The sequence below is a fragment of the Nicotiana tabacum genome, chromosome 5, assembly GCF_000715075.1.
Source record: "Nicotiana tabacum cultivar K326 chromosome 5, ASM71507v2, whole genome shotgun sequence".
Taxonomy (NCBI): domain Eukaryota; kingdom Viridiplantae; phylum Streptophyta; class Magnoliopsida; order Solanales; family Solanaceae; genus Nicotiana; species Nicotiana tabacum.
The window spans coordinates 74,634,880-74,656,845 of NC_134084.1; the positions used below are offsets into that span (position 1 = coordinate 74,634,880).

Below are 21,966 nucleotides of genomic sequence, written 5' to 3' on the forward strand. Positions count from 1 at the left end.
TATATGTGGATAACGTCATCATCAAATCCAAGAAAGTCAGGGATCATATGGAAGACCTAAGAAAGTTCTTCAACAGACTGAGGAGGTACAATCTGAAACTGAATCCCGCCAAGTGTGCATTCGGGGTTCCTGCTGGTAAATTATTGGGTTTCATCGTGAGTCGTCGAGGAATAGAATTGGATCCGTCAAAGCTATCTAAGAATTGTCGCTGCCAAAGAACAAGAAGGACGTGATGAGTTTCCTAGGGATACTCAACTATATCAGCTGGTTCATAGCTCAGTCCACGGTCATTTGTGAACCTATCTTTAAAATGTTGAAAAAGGACATTGCCACCAAGTGGACTGATGATTGTCAGAAAGCTTTTGACAGAATTAAAGAATACCTGTCAACGCCGCCGGTCTTGGTTCCGCCTGAGCCAAGAAGACCCCTATTGCTTTACCTTGCGGTATTGGATGGAGCATTCGGTTGTGTTCTGGGACAACATGATGAAATAGGGAGAAAGGAGCAAGCCATCTACTATCTCAGTAAGAAGTTCACACCGTACGAGGCTCGGTATTCTCTTTTAGAACGCACTTGTTGTGCTCTAACTTGGGTCGCGCAGAAGTTGAGGCATTACTTCTGTGCTTACACTACTTATCTCATATCCAGAATGGACCCTTTGAAGTATATCTTCCAGAAACCCATGTCCACTAGCAAGCTTGCCAAGTGGCAAATCCTGCTAAGTGAATTCGACATTGTTTATGTGATCCAAAAAGCAATCAAAGGGAAAGCTTTGGCGGATCATCTCGCCGAGAATCCCGTGGACGGAGAATACGAGCACCTAAAAACGTATTTTCCCGATGAAGAGGTATCTTTCATAGGAGAAGATATTGCAGAATCCTATGATGGTTGGAGGTTATTTTTTGATGGAGCTGAAAATTTCAAAAGAATTGTCATAGGAGCAGTCCTAGTATCAGAAACCGGCCAGCACTACCCGGTATCCGCCAAGCTCAGGTTCCATTGCACCAATAATATGGCCGAATATGAAGCCTGCATCTTGGGGCTCAAAATGGCCATTGACATGAACGTTCAGGAGTTGCTAGTGATCGGGGATTTAGACTTGCTCATACATCAAGTTCGAGAAGAGTGGGTAACCAAGAACTCTAAGATACTTCCCTACTTGCATCACATATAGGAGTTGAGGAAAAGGTTCACAAAGACAGAATTTTAGCACGTCCCTAGAGTCCAGAACGAGTTTGCTGATGCATTAGCTACTTTATCGTCCATGATCCAGCATCCAGATACAAATTTCATTGATCCCATCCCAGTAAAAATTCATGATCAGCCAGCTTATTGCGCCCACGTTGAGGAAGAAGCGGATGGAAAACCATGGTTCCATGATATCATGGAGTACTTAACAATAGGGGAATATCCAGAACTTGCCAATGCTACTCAGAAGCGCACACTTCGTAGGTTATCCAACAACTTCTTTCATAGTGGAGGAATCCTGTACAGGAGGACTCTCGATTTGGGTTTACTAAGGTGTGTCGAAGCAAAAGAAGCATCCAGGCTATTGGACGAAGTGCATGCAGGGACCTGCGGGCCGCACATGAATGGTTTTGTCTTAGCAAAGAAGATACTCCGAGTAGGGTATTTTTGGATGACTATGGAAACAGACTGTATCCGGTATATTCGCAAATGCCATCATTGTCAGATACATACAGATATGATAAAGGTGCCTCCAAACAAGCTTACTGCAACAAGCTCACCATGGCCATTCGCCGCTTGGGGAATGGATGTTATCGGACCTATCGAGCCTGCCACATCAAATGAGCATAGGTTCATCTTAGTGGCAATCGATTATTTTACCAAATGGGTCGAAGTAGCATTCAAGGTGGTCACTAAGAAGGTTGTGGTAGATTTCGTCCGTGACCGCATTGTTTGTCGGTTCGGAATTCCGGAATCAATCATCACCGATAATGGTTCCAATCTCAACAACGACTTGATGAAAGCAATGTGTGAAACATTCAAGATCAAACACAAGAACTCTACAACCTACAGGCCTTAGATGAATGGAGTTGTGGAGGCAACCAATAAGAATATCAAGAAGATACTAAGGAAGATGGTCGAAAGGCACAAACAATGGCATGAGAAATTATCATTCTCCTTATTGGGATACCGCACCACAGTCCGCACATCGACCGGAGCAACTCCCTACATGCTGGTTTATGGTACAGAGGCAGTCATCCCCGCCGAGGTAGAATTCCCTTCTTAAGGATCATACAAGAAGCAGAGATGGATGATGCAGAATGGGTAAAAGGTCTCTACGAGCAGTTAGCCCTTATAGATGGGAAAAGGATGAATGCAGTTTGCCATGGTCAGTTGTATTAGAACAGAATGTCCAAAGCCTTCAACAAAAGAGTTAAGCCAAGGAAGTTTACACCGGGGCAGCTGGTGTTGAAAAAAATATTCCCACATCAAGATGAAGCCAAGGGGAAGTTCTCTCCCAATTGGCAGGGTCCGTACATGGTTCACCGGGTTCTAACTGGAGGAGTCCTTATTCTTGCAGAAATGGACAGAGAAGTCTGGCCAAAGCCGATCAATTCAGATGCAGTAAAATGATATTATGTGTAACCACTTATGATTCCCTCTATGATGTAATTTGAACTATGCCTGACCTGATTTCCGTTTAAGAGAAGATACGTAGGCAATCCTATGGGTTCGGTCATAATTTAATAAAAAATCCATTTTCCCCGCTATTGGAACTGGGGCAGAATTTTGAGGAGGACCCTCAAAATTCCGAAGTTGATTTTAGTCCATGCATTGCCAGAAGCGCCAGCCCAGTAAACTGGGGTAGAATTTTGAGGAGGACCCTCAAAATTCCGAAGACGATTTTTTTAGTCATTCAGCACAGCCGTCAGAAATGTCCACTCAGCAAACTGGGGCAGAATTTTTAGGAGGACCCTCAAAATTCCGGAGCGAAAGAGGTTGCAATGTCTTGAACCACGTCGCAGTCGTTGGTTCATCTAAAGAAAACTATTTTCGATTATATACTTATGTTATATTTACTAAATCATGCATAACTATTATCCGAATTGCTGTTCTTTAGCGATGCTACCCCAATGACACACAACGTCAAGAGCCCGGGGAAGACGAACTAACCTTTTCCCCTTACAGAACTCACGATTTTTCTTTGGATGCAGGCATTCGACTTGCAGTATCGTTAAGTATATTTATGTACGCATACTTTCCCAAGAATTCAACTTCTCAGAATCATCACTTGCCCGCAATTGCTATCCGTACACAATCTCCCTAGAAGTCATATTGTCGTAATCAGCTATCAGCTAAGAGATCTTACTAATAATCGTCCTTTTACATTCTTGCACTGCATAAGGCTACTCTTCTGCCTTTCGAGACTAAGCCATGTCTCCATCTGCATTTTGCATAAGGCTACTTTTCTACCTTTCGAGGTTAAGCTCTACCTCCATCATCATCTGCATAAGGCTACTTATCTGCCTTTCGAGACTAAGCCCTGTCTCCATCTTCATTTTGCATAAGGCTACTTTTCTGCCTTCCGAGGTTAAGCTCTACCTCCATCATTATCTGCATAAGGCTACTCTTTTACCTTTCGAGACTAAGCCCTGTCTCCATCTACATTTTGCATAAGGCTACTTTTCTGCCTTCCGAGGTTAAGCTCTACCTCCATCATTATCTGCATAAGGCTAATTATCTTCCTTTCGAGACTAAGCCCTGTCTCCATCTGCATAAGGCTACTCTATCTGCCTTTCGAGACTAAGCATTGTCTCCATCCTGCATGGCTGAAATATTGCCTCTTTACTTTTCTCGCACGGCTGCAACATCGCCACCTTCATTTAAATTCTTTACCGGCTAAAAGATCGCCACCTTTTGCATTTCATGGGCTGAAAGATCGCCAACCTATTCAAAGGCATCATAGTTTGGAGGCACCATCTATATGGCCCGAGAACATCATTTCATGGCCTGCAAATTTTTATTTACGCTCTTCATATCCCGGGACGTCATGGCCCAAGGACGTCATCCTAACCGTCCAAAAACAGCATTCATGGTCCAATGGGAACTTGCATCACATTTAAATTTATGTACAATCTATGCTGTATTGCCCACTTGCAGGTACACCGGCTAGCAAACGGCTGTCTCAGTGGTAGCGATCCCACTCCGGTTCTCGCAGCCTATCAGACTTCAACTATCCTTCTCAACTTAGGCATCGCGTCCGTTTCATTCAATAACTCTATCGACATATTTTGCCGATGGATCCTGAACTACATATGGCCTGATTCCTGTAAGACCAGGGATATGTAGGCAGCTCAAGAGCCAGAGCTCGGTCAAAATTCTTTGCAAATTGTCTCTTTTGGTCAAAATTGGCCATCATATCTTTACCCGACAACTCTTTCATCCTTCTCGGGTAAAAAGGGGCAGCTGTTGATACCCAATTTTTTCCTATGTATTTCTTTTACATGCAAATACTTTCAAATATCATATACATACATATATAAGTATGCCCAAGTGTTTTAGTATTTTTCCAATTTTTTAAAAAGATTTTTAAATTGATTTATTGCTCAATAATTATTCCCAAAATTATCACTTTGGTGAATAACTTATTTTATTCTCATATTTATACCAAAATATAGGTAGGTTACTTTTCATATATTTTTACAAATTAATTTGGTATTTTAAAAGCTAAATTGCATATAATTGCAATTTTAGTCTGCTTTAAGATTTAATAGCATTTTATAATTACGAAACTGGTTCCAATATTTTTAAATTAATATTTATATACTATTAACGGATCCAGTGCTTTTAATTTGCTTTCAAAATCATTTTTTACTATTTTTATAAAGTAAAAAGGGAAAACTGGCTATTTAAATTTTGGCCTCAGCTCGTTTTAGTTATAGCCCCATTACATTTCGATTTTAGCCTAAAATTGACCCAATTTCAAACACAAATTCGGACCAGACCAATTCCTTTTGACCCAACCCGGTTCCCCACCTACCTTCTTAAATCTAGGCCGTTGATCATTCGGATCAACGACCACTATTCGCCCTACCATAATTAAACACAAGTGACTACCCTAATCCCTCATTCTCACCTGGCCCGCCGCCTTTGAATCCCAAACCCTCTCAAATCCTCTCAAAAACTCTCCGAAACCCTAGCCTCTTCCTACCCCCTTTTCAACCACCGATCACCGGAATCCATGGCTTCTCAGGCCATGGATAGTTGGTACTCACCTATCTTCACCAGTAAGCCAGGGTTGTTCGAAGCTTCGAGGCCTGACCTCGACGATTCCCTCTCCGATCTTCTCAGACCTTTGATTTCATGGCTCCTCCGGCCATGCTCCGGCATATTCAAGACTCAGGAGCCTGATTCTTGACCTCTCCAACTCAAGATCGGACCTGTTTCCAAGCCTTTCTCATTTCTAGGGTTCTCCGAAACCCTAAGCTATTCAAGGTCCTTTCACCGTTATTTGCTTAGATCTATACTGTATCTATGTTTTTCTTGCCATCTAAAGTATTTTCCCCAAAAGTTTTTTTCAAAATCGTTTCTCTTATATTTTAGGGTTTTTGAAAGGATTTTTGGGAAAAATCTTTCTTGTTTTTATTCTTCTTTACTTTATGTGTGTTTGTCCATACCCTGCTGGTGTGATTACTCTTTATTACACATGTACTGTCTTCTTCCTTTTCTTTTCTACTATGCATGTTAATCCCTGCTTAGTTTTCTTTACTCTTTACTATGTGTGTTTACCGTTAAGTTATTTGATCTTGTTTACTAGACTCTGTTCATGTTCTTACATGCTTCATCTACTTGTGTTCACGTTTGTATTATCTCCTTCTTCTGAACTTGTTTAGCTTCCGAGTTTTCTCAAATATGTTCTTCATGATTTTTCTTCCTTTGTCATTCAAACATTCTATCATATCTGTTTTGTTGAGACTCTAAAACAAATGACTTGCTTTCTCACTTTCATGTCTGATTCAATTTTGAAACCCTAGGATTTGGGGGGTTTCCTTTGACGATTTTGATTTTTGAGTTCGAGTTAAGGCTCCACTTTAGTACCCCGAACTCTTTGACTCACTATGAGTTTGCAAATTGAACCTGTATCTTTTTGCTTATGATTCTGAACTTCTCTTCGATTAAACTCTCTTCTAAATAATTTGACAGCCTCTTCTTGATTTACATATTTGTGTGCTTTATATATGAGAACTCTTTTTTCAAAAGGTTTTGCCAACTACTAATTGATTCTAAATTCCTTTAATGGTGTTTAATTGATTGTTACTGCTTTTCCCTAATTGAACCTTTCTTTACCCTTTTTCTGACTTGGTTCATTCGAACAAAGCTTGCAGCTTTGATTTTACTCGTTGTTTGATTGATTCCCTTCCCTTATTTTTCACAAACCATGTACCATTGGACTTTTGCCTTAAATAAACCCTGTGTATTTACCCTTATTATGTTACTTTGAAAAGATTTTAATCAAATTCTTTCCTTAATTATCTTATGCCCGTTCGAAATCAGAATCCCTTAACCAAAGGGAGACTTTATGTGATTGATTGCAAACTATTTCCTTACCTTTTCTTACTTGTTTTCTGCACTATAAAAGGGGACTACTCCTCTGCACTTGAACACACTTTGAATTTCATACTCTTACACACACACTGTCAATTACAATACTCTTTCAATTCTCTACTCTCTTCTGAGATCTTTTGTACTGCTTACTTGCAATTTGGCTTACAAGACTTCTGCTTTCACTTATTTGTTTCCCTGAAACTGGTATGTCCTAATTTTGATTCCAGCATCATCCCTATGTGTTTACTTTACAGTTGCTACACTCTTGGCTACTTTCCTATTCATGTTCTGTATTGAATATGCTACTCTCTCTTTACATCTACTGTTTGTTGTGAATTCCCCATACCCCTACTCCCTTCTATGTGTTTGAGTTAAGGTTTATGGCCTGGCAGTATTCAAATTGCTGCTCAGGTCTAAACCTGATCTTCAATGGATCTTAACTCCCAAAATGTGGCCTAGTAGACTGGTTAGGGTGTGCCAGCACTCCTTATTGTTGGGTATGACCACCAGTTTACGCTGGACATCCCCTAATTCCCCTCTATTGCACTTGCACTTACTTCTAGCCTCTAATTTCTGCCCCCGCCCCCCACCTATAAGCCTTGCCTTGGGACTTTGAGTTCCCTCTGAGCTTGGACATTTGAGGGCTGGCCCTTCCACACTGCACTATAATCTGATTCTGCAATGATATTTGGGGGTGTAAGCATCGCCTGGAGTTCTTGAAGCTCCTTGGAACTTTGACACATCCCAAATAAGAGAAAGGCTTTGGAAATCTGATCTTTGGAAGTTGGTTTATTTCATATTTCAGACCTGGGGTCTGAATTAGGCTCTCCTTGGTTGGAATCTTTAATTTCTGATATATTTCTTATCTTTTTCTTATTCATTTTGGTTTGTAATAATCTTGTAATAAGCTGCTGGGGTGTTAGTGAAAAAGGGAGGGTCAGTCCTGCATGCAAAGGGGTAGATACCATGTTCATAGGGAATTACTATACTTCTGAAATTCTGCATCTCATGTAGATACCATGTTCATAGGGAATTCCTATACTTCTGAAATTTTGCATTTCATGTAGATACCATGTTCATAGGTTTTTCTGCACTTCATATAGATACCATGTCTATAAGTCGTTTTTGAAATTCTGCATATCATATAGGTAATATGCCTATAGGACTTCCTGCATTTTGCATATGCATCTCTCACTAGGCAAACATGTTTATAAGATTTAAATAACTAACTGTATATAGATGACCTACCTATAGGATTTCTGCATGACAATAACAACGCTTAAAATCAGTAACGCCTAGAAAGCATGCCTATAGGAGCTGTCAACCAAACCTGAATCGTCAACTGGCTTATAAGCCTAAAATCAGTAGCAATAATGTTTAATGCCTGCAGATCTTATGTCCCTGTAATTGACAATTCTTTTTTCTGCAATCAGTTTGCTTCTTTATTTTTGAAACTAATAGATATCATGCCTATAGGTTCCGTTTAACACCTAGGCAAGCTTTAGGGTAAAAACTATAATTGCATCAGTCTTTGATAATTACAACCAGCAGGCAGGCCTAATTCGGACTTCTTATATGAAAATATGTGATAAATCAGCCTGCCTTAATGTTTAAGTTTAATTCAGAACTAATCAGTATATGTAAGACATGCTAAACTATATGATTTTCTCTGATTTAAGGAGGTTTATTTGAGCCATATCTGCTTACTTGCATTCCCAATACTTGTTGTATATGTTTTGAATGTCGCCTTAGAATTTTATCCTTTTTAAAAACTGCAAAAGCCCCAGCTCCCTCCCCTTTAGGATTAGTAGTCCCATATACCTCCGGGACTGATAGGATTGGGACGGGTAATAGCATGCAATAAGTAACGATACTATTCCGCGCTTTAATACCTTAAGGGGTGGGAAGGGTAGATATGGAGATTATGACCGATGCGCTAATATCACGTGCGACCCCTCTTTTTTGAGGAGTGATTGGTAGGTATTGCATTGAAGTGATCTGTATTAATCGTAAACCTAGGACCCCCTCCCCTTATTTGCTTTCATCTTTTCTCGTGAAACCATTCAAATCTTTTTTTCATAAATTTCTGTCCTCTCTAATTACCTTCAAAAGTTTTCAACCTAATTGCAATGTTGTATGCAAGTCCTTATTTGAGCCTTGATTGTTTACTTGTAAAGTCACAATTGTAACATGGCCGGGACCACACTAGTGGATCTTGAGGGGTGCCTAACACCTTCCCCTCGAGATAATTTCTAGCCCTTACCCGAACTCTGGTTTTTTCCAACTCAAACCTTTCTTAAAGTGTCCTAATGCACTATAATCATTAGGTGGCGACTCTTCAAAATTCCAAAACCCAATTCTCGAAAGGGAATAGAGTTGTCCTCCCAATGTCGTATACCCGATTTCGACCCATAGAGAAAGGGGGCGTCGACAATCGGTACCACCACACCAAATGCTGAGAGCCCGTCACACATTTTAGAAACAGAACACACAGATCTAACCTGAAGGATCATACCTCTACATAACTTTGCTACAATGCGCGACCCTATCCAAACACTGGTCCACATGAAACACCTCAAGTCACTATGCTCAAAATCGACAACCACACGCAATTTGATGTCTAGAACCCAAGCAAATCATCACAACCACGACAAAGCAATTGACATAACATTACACAAACCTAAAAGGACACAACCGATACGCCATCCGCCGAGCAATACCCAATACTCTTCCCGCTCGAATTCCACTGATAGACCTCAATTAAAACTGCACCACATGCGCCTATAACCAACAAATCCCAACGCCTCGCCACACGTAAAGGTAACTCATAGATCTCCCAAGGTCATTAATAATCTCAACAACAATCGAATCAATACATCCCTCAACAATACAACTCGGAGTCAACCAAGCTGACTCAAGTTAGAACACACATCCACATTGGCCTACCAATGAGCCCCTTATCAAGGCGTCCTTGAAGCTATTCCTTTAACTCCTTTAACTTTGCCGGTGCCATACGCTACGATGTCCGGCATCAAATCAATACCAAAATCAACAACCTTTTTCGATGACATGCCCGACAACAGGAAACACATCAGGAAGAATCCCTCATCACTGGAACTGAATCAATGGTAGGAGTCTCTGCACTGACATCCATCACGAAGGCCAAATAAGAAAAACAACCCTTTCTGCTGGGTCTTTATAAATGAAACCACCCTATTGAAAATATAATCCGTCGAACCTCGCCACCCAATCCGTGGCATTCCCAGCATAGCCAACGGTGAGGCCCTAGTGCAACGGCCCAAATAACACAATACTAAGACAACAAGTCTATACCCAATATCACACCACAATCTAGCATACTAAGCAACAAGGATCCACTCGGGTCTCCAAACTCTCAATAGTTACCATACCAGGCCGATACGCGTGACCCACAACCACAACCTAACCTGTTTATGAAAACTCCCAATCTCTAAATCCATACAGCATGAGAATCACCATATTCGATCCCAACTCCACCGTCCGAATATACAACACACCTCTAATTCCCAATCATCCCACGAGAGGTACTCCTATAATTCTTCTATGCCACCAAGCAAACCTGAACATCAACAGCCGATCCAACCAGATAGTGCCGCAATACTAATAAAGTATCAACAACTCAATCACATTGCCCTTTTTCTGAAACGTATACCCTCATCAAGCCACACAAATTAATAATATCATTTCCCTAATCATTTGAAGCTGGCTGTGCTGCCAAAGAATTTGTGACCTTCCTTTCAAAACTGAACTGTGACCTTACACTTGCAAATCTCAATCCTACACAACATACTGCATATACCATACCATCGTAGGATAAATGTGAGAACTTCATATCCATTCCGAGCCAAAAGCAACTACGTACTTAACTATCCATGAACCTTCTGATAATCCCATCTAGGAGAAAATCACTATCCAGCCCAAGCTCCTCACGCTCGTAGAAAATATACATCTCTAACCGTGGTAGAAACCATCAAGAACTCTCCGAATTCCAGTTTCACAAACTAAACCGTCCGGACTGAATCCTTCTAACCCAACCAGCTACGTAGGCCACTAAGACCTAAGAGCATTGCCGTGAAACACCTGTGGAAACACATTACCTCGCAAGCACCCAAAGAACTAATCATATCCTTACCATGTCGATCCGGCCTACTACCTAGCTATCCTATCTATCTAAGTTCCTTCCGATTTACCTTCAATTTGATTTTTCTTCTCGCTATAATACTGCAGTCTTCGACCCAGACTCACCATACGAGACCCGAGCATAAGACCACACTGCCTAAGGCCCATAAGCCGTTGACTACTCTCTTAAATATCCCCAAGAGCACCATATTCCAAATACTTACTCTGAAGAGACTTCCTGTGAACCTCAAGCCATTACCTTTACCTTCTTGATAGTGATGTGTAGAATTCATGATGATATAGAAATGGCATAAGTCCTGACACCCTCCAATGCAAACCTCAGTTTCTAGCTAAATATACAACCTGAAAATCTCCAATTATTACATGTAAAATCTTGAACCCATTAGAACCGTTCTCGAGAGTCATCCACTCTACTCAAACCGCAATTAGACCGATCAAATGGACCGGATGACATGTGCTCCAATAGCACTCCTACACCACAGAATGTAACCTCACCTTAATGCAACCAAGCAACTTCCTGTTCTATGCACCGTACATCCTTTACCAATAACAACTCAAGGCATTCTGTGATTCTCATACACTCATAACGCATAACATAACCTTTATTGGAATTTCCTTTAATCGAGCCATTATCGGTCTCAACCTCCGTAAGCCTTAACTAATTCACCAGTCTGCCTCATACTGGAACCAACATAGCACATAACCGTGCAATCAACTAATCAATAGCAGACTCCCCCACTTGGCTCAAAGCCATAAATCAAAACACACAATAACTCATAATGCATATACTCTATTACTGCCATAATACCGTGGTGAGATTAAACTCAATCCTTCATAAGCTCGTACAACACAGACCATCTAGTACTTCAAATTTTCTATAAATCTCGCGATCACCCTCATAACAGTCAAGCCCACTCTCTTAGGCGACCCAAATTCAACTTGCAGCACATACATTTCTCTGGTAACAGAGATCTTCCAACAAATCACATAAGGATCACACAACTTCAGAACACCCTGCAGGAGATAACCCACCTGCTTCGCCTCAAACTAACATCTCTTTATACCCTTCTACCATCATAAACATTACGTAGTCATTTAATCTTCCCGAGTCCGAACTCATAACATAACATGAAATCTACTTCACTCCCCAACTAGAAAACATGAAAAGGTTCTTCACACACCCATAACTCAGGGCTATACCTTAAATCAAGATGGAAATCAAGCAGCAAATAGTTCTTCTATCCTCAAGCAAACCCTTCTCATCTCGTTCAAATCATATGAATACATCTCGCAGTCATATCATACTCATCACATAGTCATTCAGCCATCACTTCCAATAATAGGGACACTACCGAACATATAAGTTCAAAAATACGTGCTCACACAATCAGCACCTCGGTGCTCAAGCTACAGGCAAAATCCGGCCTCAAGTCCTCCAGACTGGCCCAACATCAACACACGAAAATCACATCTCGCCCCTCGATTAGGGAATCACAAGCCGTCAATGCATAGCTGATACTGAGCGCGCATACGAACACGTGGAAGGATTTTAAAGAGTTACATTCCAAGCTGAATCTAGGACGCACGATAAGAATTCAAGAATGTGAATTTTTTCCTAAAGGTTCTGCAGCCTCCTGAGGATAAGTACAGACGTCTCCGTACCGATCCGTGAGACTCTACTAAACCTGCTTATGACTCATAAGACCTATGTAACCTAGGCTCTGATACCAACTTTTCATGACCCTAAAACTAACCCGGTCGTGATGACGCCTATCATGAAACTAGGACAGCCAAAACAAATCCCGAATTAACCATTTAATCAATAAAAATCATTTTTAATCCTTTAATTAATCAAATATCTCATAATGAAAGTCTAAATGAACATTGCGGAATAAATACACAAGATCGACATCGGGGTGTCACAAGTCACGAGCATCTACTAAGGTCTGAATATAAAGAAGAGTCTGAAAATGTGCTAAATAAGAGGGAGTAATGTGAACGCCGGGCAGCTACCATGCTAACCCCGCTGACTCTGCCACTGAGCAATCAACACCCACTACCGGGTTCAGAAATACCTGGATCTGCACACAAGGTGCAGGGAGTAATGTGAGCATGCCAACTCAGTAAGTAATAAAAGTAAATGAAAGTTGAGCAGTAAGAAAACATGTAAGCCACGTCATAACGTTACAGCAAATGCAGTATATCTCCAAAATAGTATAGAAATCATTTAATTTGTAAATCAAGCTCAGTTTCAGTAAAATATTTTAAAACAACTTTCAATAGTTCCAAACGAGTGATAAAACAGTGAGTAAAAAGGATGGAAACATAAACAGCCTCTCAGGCAAAACATGTACCATAAACCGCCCCTCGAGCATAACATCAACAGAACCATCCCCTCGGGCTACCTCACAATCACTCGTAATCAGCCCCTCGGGCATAACGCGAATCAAGAACCACCCATCGGGCAAACATGGATCAAGAAAAGCCCCTCGGGCTTTAATATGAAATAATAACAGCCCCTTGGGCTATAACATATCACTCACACTGGGTACCCGCGCTCAATGGGGGTGTACAGACTCCGGGGGGCACGTTACGACCCAAGCGCAATATCAAGCCATCTTGTGGCATAATTAACAGGCTCTCGGCCTCATATCAAGCCACCTTATGGCGTACAACTCAGGCCCTCGGCCTCAAAATCATGAATCAGCACAATATCGCTGCAGCGCGCAGCCCGATCCCATATTAACATCACAACACAGGCCCTCGGCCCTACTCAGTCAGAAATCTCTAAAAGTCACTCGGGCACAGTAAAATATGATGCTTAGCTCAAAATATCATTTAAGATGTCAAAAACAGAGTAAACATGGCTGAGTTATGAAAACAGTAGAATAAAGCATGACTGAGTACAAGTATAAAGTCAAATAATGAGGAATAGTAGTAAAAATCCCCTAAGGGTCCAAAACGGTTGATACGAGGCCCAAATATGGCATTCAGCCCAAAACATGATGATAGCAAACAGTTTTCAATCAAATACATAGTTAAACAGTCATACGGGATGGACTAAGTCACAATCTCCAACGGTGCACAACCTCAAGCTCGTCATCTAGCGTGTGCATCACCTCAAAATAGCACAACGATGTGAAGTCCGGGGTTTCATACCCTCAGGACAGACATTTACAATCATTACTTACCTCAATCCGGTCCAAACTCTAGCCCACGATGCCCTTGCCTCTCGACTTGGTCTCCAAATGCTCCAAATCTAATCAAATATAGATTTATACTATCAAAATATGCTAAGGGGACAAAGCCCACTCGAAAATAACCAATTTACATAAAAAATCCCGAAATTGGCCAAACCCGACCCCCAGTCCCACATCTTGGAATCTGATAAAAATCACATCAATAAAATCCTCATCCTCTCACGAGTTCATACATATCAAGAATACCAAAATCCGACCACAAATGACCCCTCAAATCCCTATATTAAGGTCTCCAATTTCCAAGCCCTAAACCCCCAATTTTGCTACTGATTTTCCATAGATTTCAAGATTACAATGTTAAAATTCATCATAGAAACAAGTTTAGGTTCCAAAAATCTTACCTCCAAAAAATCCTCTTGAATTCCCTCTTCAATTAGCTCTCCAAAGCTTTCTCCCGAATGAAATATGGTGAAAACCCACTCAAAATCATAAAGGGTGAAATTTATATATTCTGACCCAGCAAAACCGCATTTGCGGTCCAATTATTGCACCTGCGGACCCGCACCTGCGGTCCCAGGTGCGCATCTACGAATTCCACTTATCCGCCCAGCCACAGCATCTGCGATCATAAACTCGCACCTACGCCATTGCAGATGCGCCCAAAGTTCCGCTTTTGTGGTTCCAACCTTTCCCTCTCCTAGCCGCATCTGCGACTTCACTTCCGCTTCTGCAGGCTCGTACCTGCGGTCCCCAAGCCGCAGGTGCGGTTATGATAGAAAATCAGCAGCTTTGGCTGCAAATTCACAACTCCAAACTTCCTGTCAACCATCTGAAATCACCCCGAGGCCCCCGGGACCTCAACCAAAAGCACGAACAAGTCATATACCACTAAAAAAATCTACACCAATCTCCAAAACACCTCAAACAACATCAAATCAACCAAATAACATCGGATTCAAGTCTAAGGTTCCAAAATCTTCCGAATTCTGCTTTTGATCAAAGAGTCTATCAAACCACCTCCGAACGACCTGAAATTTTACACACACGTCACAAATGACACAACGGACCTACTCCAACTTCTGGAATTTCATTCCAACCCCTATATCAAAATCTCACCTATCAACCGGAAAATGCCAAAATTCCAATTTCGCCAATTCGGCCTAAATCTACTCTGGACCTCCAAAACACATTTCGATCATGCTGCTAAGTCCCAAATCACCTAACAGAGATAACCAAATCATAAAAATTTCAATCCGAGATCATATACCAACAAGTCAAAACTTGGTCAAATCTTTCAAATTTTAAGCTTCAAACTGAGGACTGTTCTTCCAAATTCATTCCGATTATCCTAAAAACCAAAACTGACGATTTACATAAGTCACGATACATCACCCGAGGCTAGACATGCCCGATAACTGGCAAGCGAAATGCAAAAGCTCAAAGCGATCGGTCAGGTCGTTATAGGAAGCATTAAAGGACTTGTATTTATACATATGGGATAAGCAACAAAAGTAAGCTGGAATTCGGTAGCAGACCTCCACAACGATAAATCAAGGTAAGAATTATGGTATAGTATGGCCTACTTAGATGTAGTAAAGCTAATGACACCCAGAGCGACAGCTTGACATAATTTTGTATATGTTCACAAAGTAAAGCCTAGAGATTGGCTAAAAGCTGGAGGAAAGAGAAGAAAAGAGTCGCATAAGCGCACATACAAAGTTAGAGTTGTAAAGGCTGCATGATAGAAGGTAGCAACAATTACGAGATTAGAAGGATTCTGACTATAAATCGTGGTGTGAGAAAGAGTCTTAAAGGAAGGAATGCCCTGGCCTTTGGGATTCATTCACAGAACAGTTGCCTAAATGGCAAGAAGAGTATTAATGTTTTTGCAAGAGCTATGGGTTATGAGAATGATAAGAGCATCAGTCAACATTCGAGGACGAATTTTCCAAAGGGGAAAATGATGTTACACCCCATGTTTCGTACGTAAAAGTATGCCATAAGAAAATTGGTGAAAGCTTAGAAATTAAATATTACATCCCGCATTTTTCGTACGTTAAAGTTTCATTGTAAGTTAATCAACGTAAGTTCGGGAATGAGATTATTTTAAGATTATAAGCATTTTATGCTATTTCAAACAAGTAATGAGTAAATTCGTGAAGGTGAGAAGGTAAGCAGATCGAAGAAAAAGAATTTCGTCGATGTAGGGCATTTTGGGATAAAATACGGCCCGAACTAAAATACCGGATATTTATGGACTAATATCATACAAGGTACCCCATGGCCATGATAGTAAGGTATATAAGGTGTGTTAAAAGTGAGTAGTATTTTAAGTAATTTGAGATAATTCTCAGTTATGTGGATATTCGATTAATTGTGGATTTTTGGTGGAAGATTAACCATGTAATTAAGGAATAAGTGGATAATTTTTTGGATAAGCCTTACAAAAAAAACGTGGCAGCCAAATATGTGCAAACTAATGACTATTAATGTCACATGAAATGTGGCAAAAATTTGAAGGAATTAGTGGCCAACTAAGCCATCAAGTGGGGCCACTCATAAAGGTCAAGAAATCCTTTCTAAGTTATTTTGTAAGTCTCTACATATAACATGAAACCTTCAGCCAAACACAGAAACATTACCCACCCAAATCACTAAACATAGCAATGTTAATTCCATTTCCAAATAGCAACGTTGTTGCAAAATTCTTAAGGAAAGGTTTCGGCCAAGATTTTCTCTGCATATGCAACGTGATTGCTTCAAGCTTTTTATATGACTTGTTCCGTATTTTGTTGCAATTAATGTGTGTTAGAGGAATTTCCAAGAGAATCGGTTTAGGTATGTTAAGGCTATCCCTTCTTTCTTTTGGCATGATCTATACGGCATAAACGAAACGAGCAAATGCACAATTTTCATAAATGACTCTATTCATAGAAATACTAGAGATGCTTACATTCTTGATTCCCCATGTATCATATTATTTTATCATCTATTCATGGGTCTCAGAAGAATACGTAAGTTAAAAAAAGTTTATTTCATGATATTACTCAAAGGCATAATGGTCTTATGACATTCCGAAAGATTTTATTAATGTACTTCTCATGCATTGCATTCATGTACATTGACCCATGACCAGATGGCGTTATATACGTGTATATATATATGTGTGTTGTATATATATATATATATATATATATTATAACGCACATAATCAGCTGGTATACGTTGATGATTTGCCCACAGTGGTCGAGATGATATGATGGGATGTCCTCAGAGGTTTGATGGTATTATGAATGCATATAGCCATGCATGGTATGAATTTTATAGGCATATGCATGACATTTTAAATATTAAAAGATTCACAAAGTTTTTCAGACTTACATGTCAAGTCTTTTACTCCACGTTTTTCTTATGTCTATTTATTACTAATTTTCATTCCTTACATACTCGGTACATTATTTGTACCGACGTCCCTTTTGCCTAGGAACACTGCGTTGCATGCCCACAGGTCCCGATAGACAGGTCGAGAGCCCTCCAAGTAGGCTATCAACTCAGTGGAAGATGTTGTTGCGCTCCATTTGCTTCGGAGTTGCTAGTTTGGTTAGTATGATTTAGACATGTATTGTTTGGTATGGTGGGATTCTGTCCTGACCTTTATGAAAATTATGTATTCTTAGAGGCTTGTAGACAGATGTCATATACGTAAAAGATTGTATGGCCTTGTCGGCCTATGTTCAGTATACGAGCGGTTATTTTGGTTTTATAAGCCTGTACATTTTATGTATAAGTTGGTGTCACATGATGTATTCTACTTATATCATGACAGCCTTTCGACTTAGTTACCTATGATAGTATGACATGAAAAAATATATTATGTTGGTACTCGGTTGAGTAAGGTATTGGGTGCCCGTCGCGGCCCATCTGTTTGGGTCGTGATAAATCCTCTACTAGATATCAACCCCGTCTATAGTAAGGGCTAGTCAAATTGATTATCTGCATCTGCAGGCATGAAATGCAGTGCCCCAACAATGGGACGTCAGTACAAAAAAATGTTCCAAACATGTAAGGCAGAAAATAATACTCCCTCTGTTCTAGTTTATGTGAACCTATTTCCTTTTTGGTCCATTCCAAAAAGAATGACCCCTTTCTAAATTTGGTTATAATTTAGCTTAAAATTACAATTCTACCCTTAATGAGAAGCTTTTATAACCACAGAAATACTCTGAGCCCTTTTTTGACTTGTTTAGGACCACAAATTCCAAAAATCTTTATTTTTTCTTAAACTCCGGTCCCAGTCAAACAGGTTCACATAAAGTGGAACGGAGGGAGTATATATAAACTCGAAACTAAAGAACATAAATGAATACAGTAGAATCCCTACTAAAATATAAGAACTAGAGTGGACTTACCACTTACTTTCGATCGACTTACCTGATCACATTCGGTTGGACCGCTTGGTCCCTCTGTCTAACTACACAACTTATTCTGTCATGGTACTCTGAACTATCTCTAATGACTGAATTTCTGATCTTTTACTATATCATCGTCTATTCATAAAAATTGAACATAAAGTGGTTCTTATGCATAGCAAGTCAGACCATCCTTAAGGCGCACTACAACCATAAGTATTTGGTGGAACGGACGCGTAGCTAAGAAGATCGTCCTTACGGTTACATATTTGGGTTTGGCTATGCGTGCTCTTGGCCGTCCATAACCACCCTTACCGTGCACTTAGGCGATCACTACTAATCGTCCATAGGTCCCACACTTATGTATATGCAACATCAAACAACATCCAGCAATCAACAATATATAAGCTAGGTATTAGTACTTATTAAAAAATAAACTTGTCCAGTACTCTTTGTAACTCATGATTCGTATTTGATAACTAGTTTCCTTTAAACTGCTTCTTACGTTCATTACTCATATCCTACTTCCCTTAGATTTAGGAAGTTCATGTCTATCCTAGGATGTGTACGACTATCTTGTGGCCCTATTACAATCTAATTCTACAATTTATATAACTTTATCTTTTTCTACTTTCATGTTACCATTCGTTGGTTAGCTCATTTGTCCAAAATCTTTAATCTACAAGGGGACTCATGTTTAGGCAGCTTATTACCTTTTTTAACTTATATTTCGCTCTCCCTAACATTAGGGAGATTATGGCTATCTTTATTTAACTATCATGATCTGTTTCTAGCGATTAAGTCATTCTATCGATTGTGCAAGACCTGTAGCTCGTTAAGCCATTTATAGGTAACAGAATACACTTCTTATCTTATATTCAATACAAGCTTCCCGAAGCTCTACTCATTTATAGGGAATATTCATGAAGTACAACTACAGAAAGTTTACAACTTATCTATATTAACGTCATGAACTTATAGACGGCCTTAATTTGTTGACAAAGAACATACATAAGAACTTGTCCCCTTAATTCTCTTATATAGGTGGCATGACTTACGAAATCATGCTAAAATAAGGAAGGAAGACCTTACATAAATCAAACATAGCTATTCTTCACGATACCACAAGCGACTCATCAACATGCTGGTCTACAAGATGAAAACATAGCTTTTATCAATATTAAGAACATATCAATAGCCGACAAGCGGCAAGCTTGCTTATACAAAATCGGGCAGTACTTCCCCTATGTCTATCTACTTTCCCCAAGCCCTTAACAACATCAACAACAAAAAACTAGAACAACATTAACCACGTCATATCCAAGTTATTCCACCTATTTCCAGCCACAACACATCACAAACCTGGGTTTAAAACAGTCTACTACAACACAAGACTTTAAATAAGATTTCCGACCTTTATCTCATAAGTTCTTAATCAAACAACACTTCAAAGACTTCACTAAACTCTTACACATGTAGGAGAGAGTGAGTCTTACCATAGATGCACGAAACCATCACTTTATACCTTGCTTCAACTTGAGATAACTTCAATCTCACCACAATAAGGGAAGAACAAGTTTTCTCTTACACTTGTATAATCTCCATGGGAAAAACCACTTTGATTTCTTTTAGAACTTTACTTGAACGGTTGGAGAAGGTCTTGGGAGCTTTTTATGAGCTTGGGGTTCAGTTTTGGGCAAAAAATGGGGTGGTAAAAGGGTTGCATCGCTTTAATAGAAAGTTGAAATTTTTCACCACCTCTGTGGGTCCCAATGGAGCAGTCTACATAGTCTCGTAAAAATAAAAATATTTTGTCTACTTCGATATTGTATCGGTGAACGGTTTAATACATTGCAAAAGAGACTCATAGACCTTCAATTTGGTGGGTTAATGACCTCGTAACTCTAAGTATATTGGGAGAAAAACTCAGTGACATAAATTTCAGTAAATTTAAACTTATAAACGTAATTTGCGATAACTTTTGCCGACTTTTGTTTTACAACTTACTTGACTTTAAAACTTAACATATCACTATTATATGATTCAAATACCTCATAACATGACCTTCTTACCATCTTAAACACTCCTAATCTCACCTCGAAAGTATGAGTTGTAACATTCCCAATTTGCCAACTTTGACGAAGTTGTTTTTTTCACTTCGTTTAGCCTCCAATCTTTACAACACTTGCTTATCACTTGCGTAAACATCAATAAAACACTTGTACCCTAAAAGATAATCTTATTCTCCCGGCTTATGTCGATTAACTTACGATGCACTTTGATGTATGAAAATACGGGGTGTACATTAGCTCACTCACGACACAAACAACATAAAGGTGCAAAGTGTAACGTACTAGACACAAGCTTAAGTGCTTGTAATTAACCTCAAAAGTATGTCTCGTAATTACGTAGACTAACTTACGATGAACATGACGTACAAAGACTGCAACTCTTATAGTGTACTTACGTAGACTAACTTACAATCAACAGTTTTTTATCTTTTATTAAATTTTCATGGTTAACAAAGATGTTGTCTTTGACATATTGTCCAACATAATATGTAACACATTACATAAAGATTAAAGACAGAAAAATGTGTAACCAGAAAAAAGATGCAACACAATGATTCAAGCTCCAGATAAGATGTCCGGTTCTTAATTTGTCATTCAAAAAAAGAATGAACCAGCAATGGCAACAAAGACAACAGTGGTGGCAATGGAGAAAAAGTCAAGGGTGCCAATTGTGGCACCACTATTTGGTGGTGATGGCAAACTTATGGTAGGGAAAGCATTTGCAGGAACTGGTCCGCCAATTGGTGCAGCAGCTAAAACTCCATTTTCCGCGGTTCCATCAACGATACCTGAGACATAATATAAATTAATAATTAAAAATATGTTCGTTCTGCAACTTAAGCCCATAAAACATTTCCATGTGTTTGACCCATAAATAAAAATGCAAGCCCACGTGAAGGGCCATGTTGAAACATAACATAAGTAATTAAAAATGCACGTAAAATATTTAGATGAGATGATCAAAATTCAACCGTACCAATGACATCGTTATTTTCAACTGCAATCGGAGCGTTTGCGGCGTCTTTCAAAGCTGTCGGGCCATCAATGGCTGAGGCCATGCATACCATGCCGAAGAAAACGAGGGCAAGAATCATGATTTTACGTGCCATTATATATTATTCTTGCTAGAACGTACGCTTTCCTCTTAACTTATTGGAGAAATTAAAATATTGCAGTTGAAAAGGAAGAGGAAAATGCAGGGTCTAATATAAGGATGCATGGAACGTAAAAGTAGAAATGCATGGTCATGGTTTACGGAGTCCAAGGGTAGCCATGAAAGGTTTTAAGATAATAACCACAAATATAAACCAGTACTATTTATTATGTCATTTGACCAGATGTTTGATTATCTGAGTCCACGAATGATGCCACAACGTAAAATAAGCTATGGAGGAGTTGTTTTTTCTTATCAACAATGTTACTGGTTTCATTTAAAAAATATTTTTAAAAAAAAAATTGAATTAAGTTTTGGAAATACAACCTTTTCTTTTAAACTTATGAATGCCAAAGAAATAAAAACTTAAGTTTGGATGT

The 21,966-nt window shown here is 39.5% G+C and overlaps 1 long non-coding RNA gene across 1 annotated transcript; it reads right to left on the bottom strand.

Annotated features, from left to right (window-relative positions):
• Window positions 1-20,838: 20,838 nt before the first annotated feature.
• LOC107758907 (uncharacterized) lies at window positions 20,839-21,693 on the bottom strand. Its single transcript, XR_012709227.1, has 2 exons — window positions 21,410-21,693; window positions 20,839-21,221 (listed from the first exon to the last, which is right to left on the bottom strand). It is a non-coding gene; the product is annotated as an uncharacterized LOC107758907 (long non-coding RNA).
• Between the last annotated feature and the right edge of the window lie 273 nt (window positions 21,694-21,966).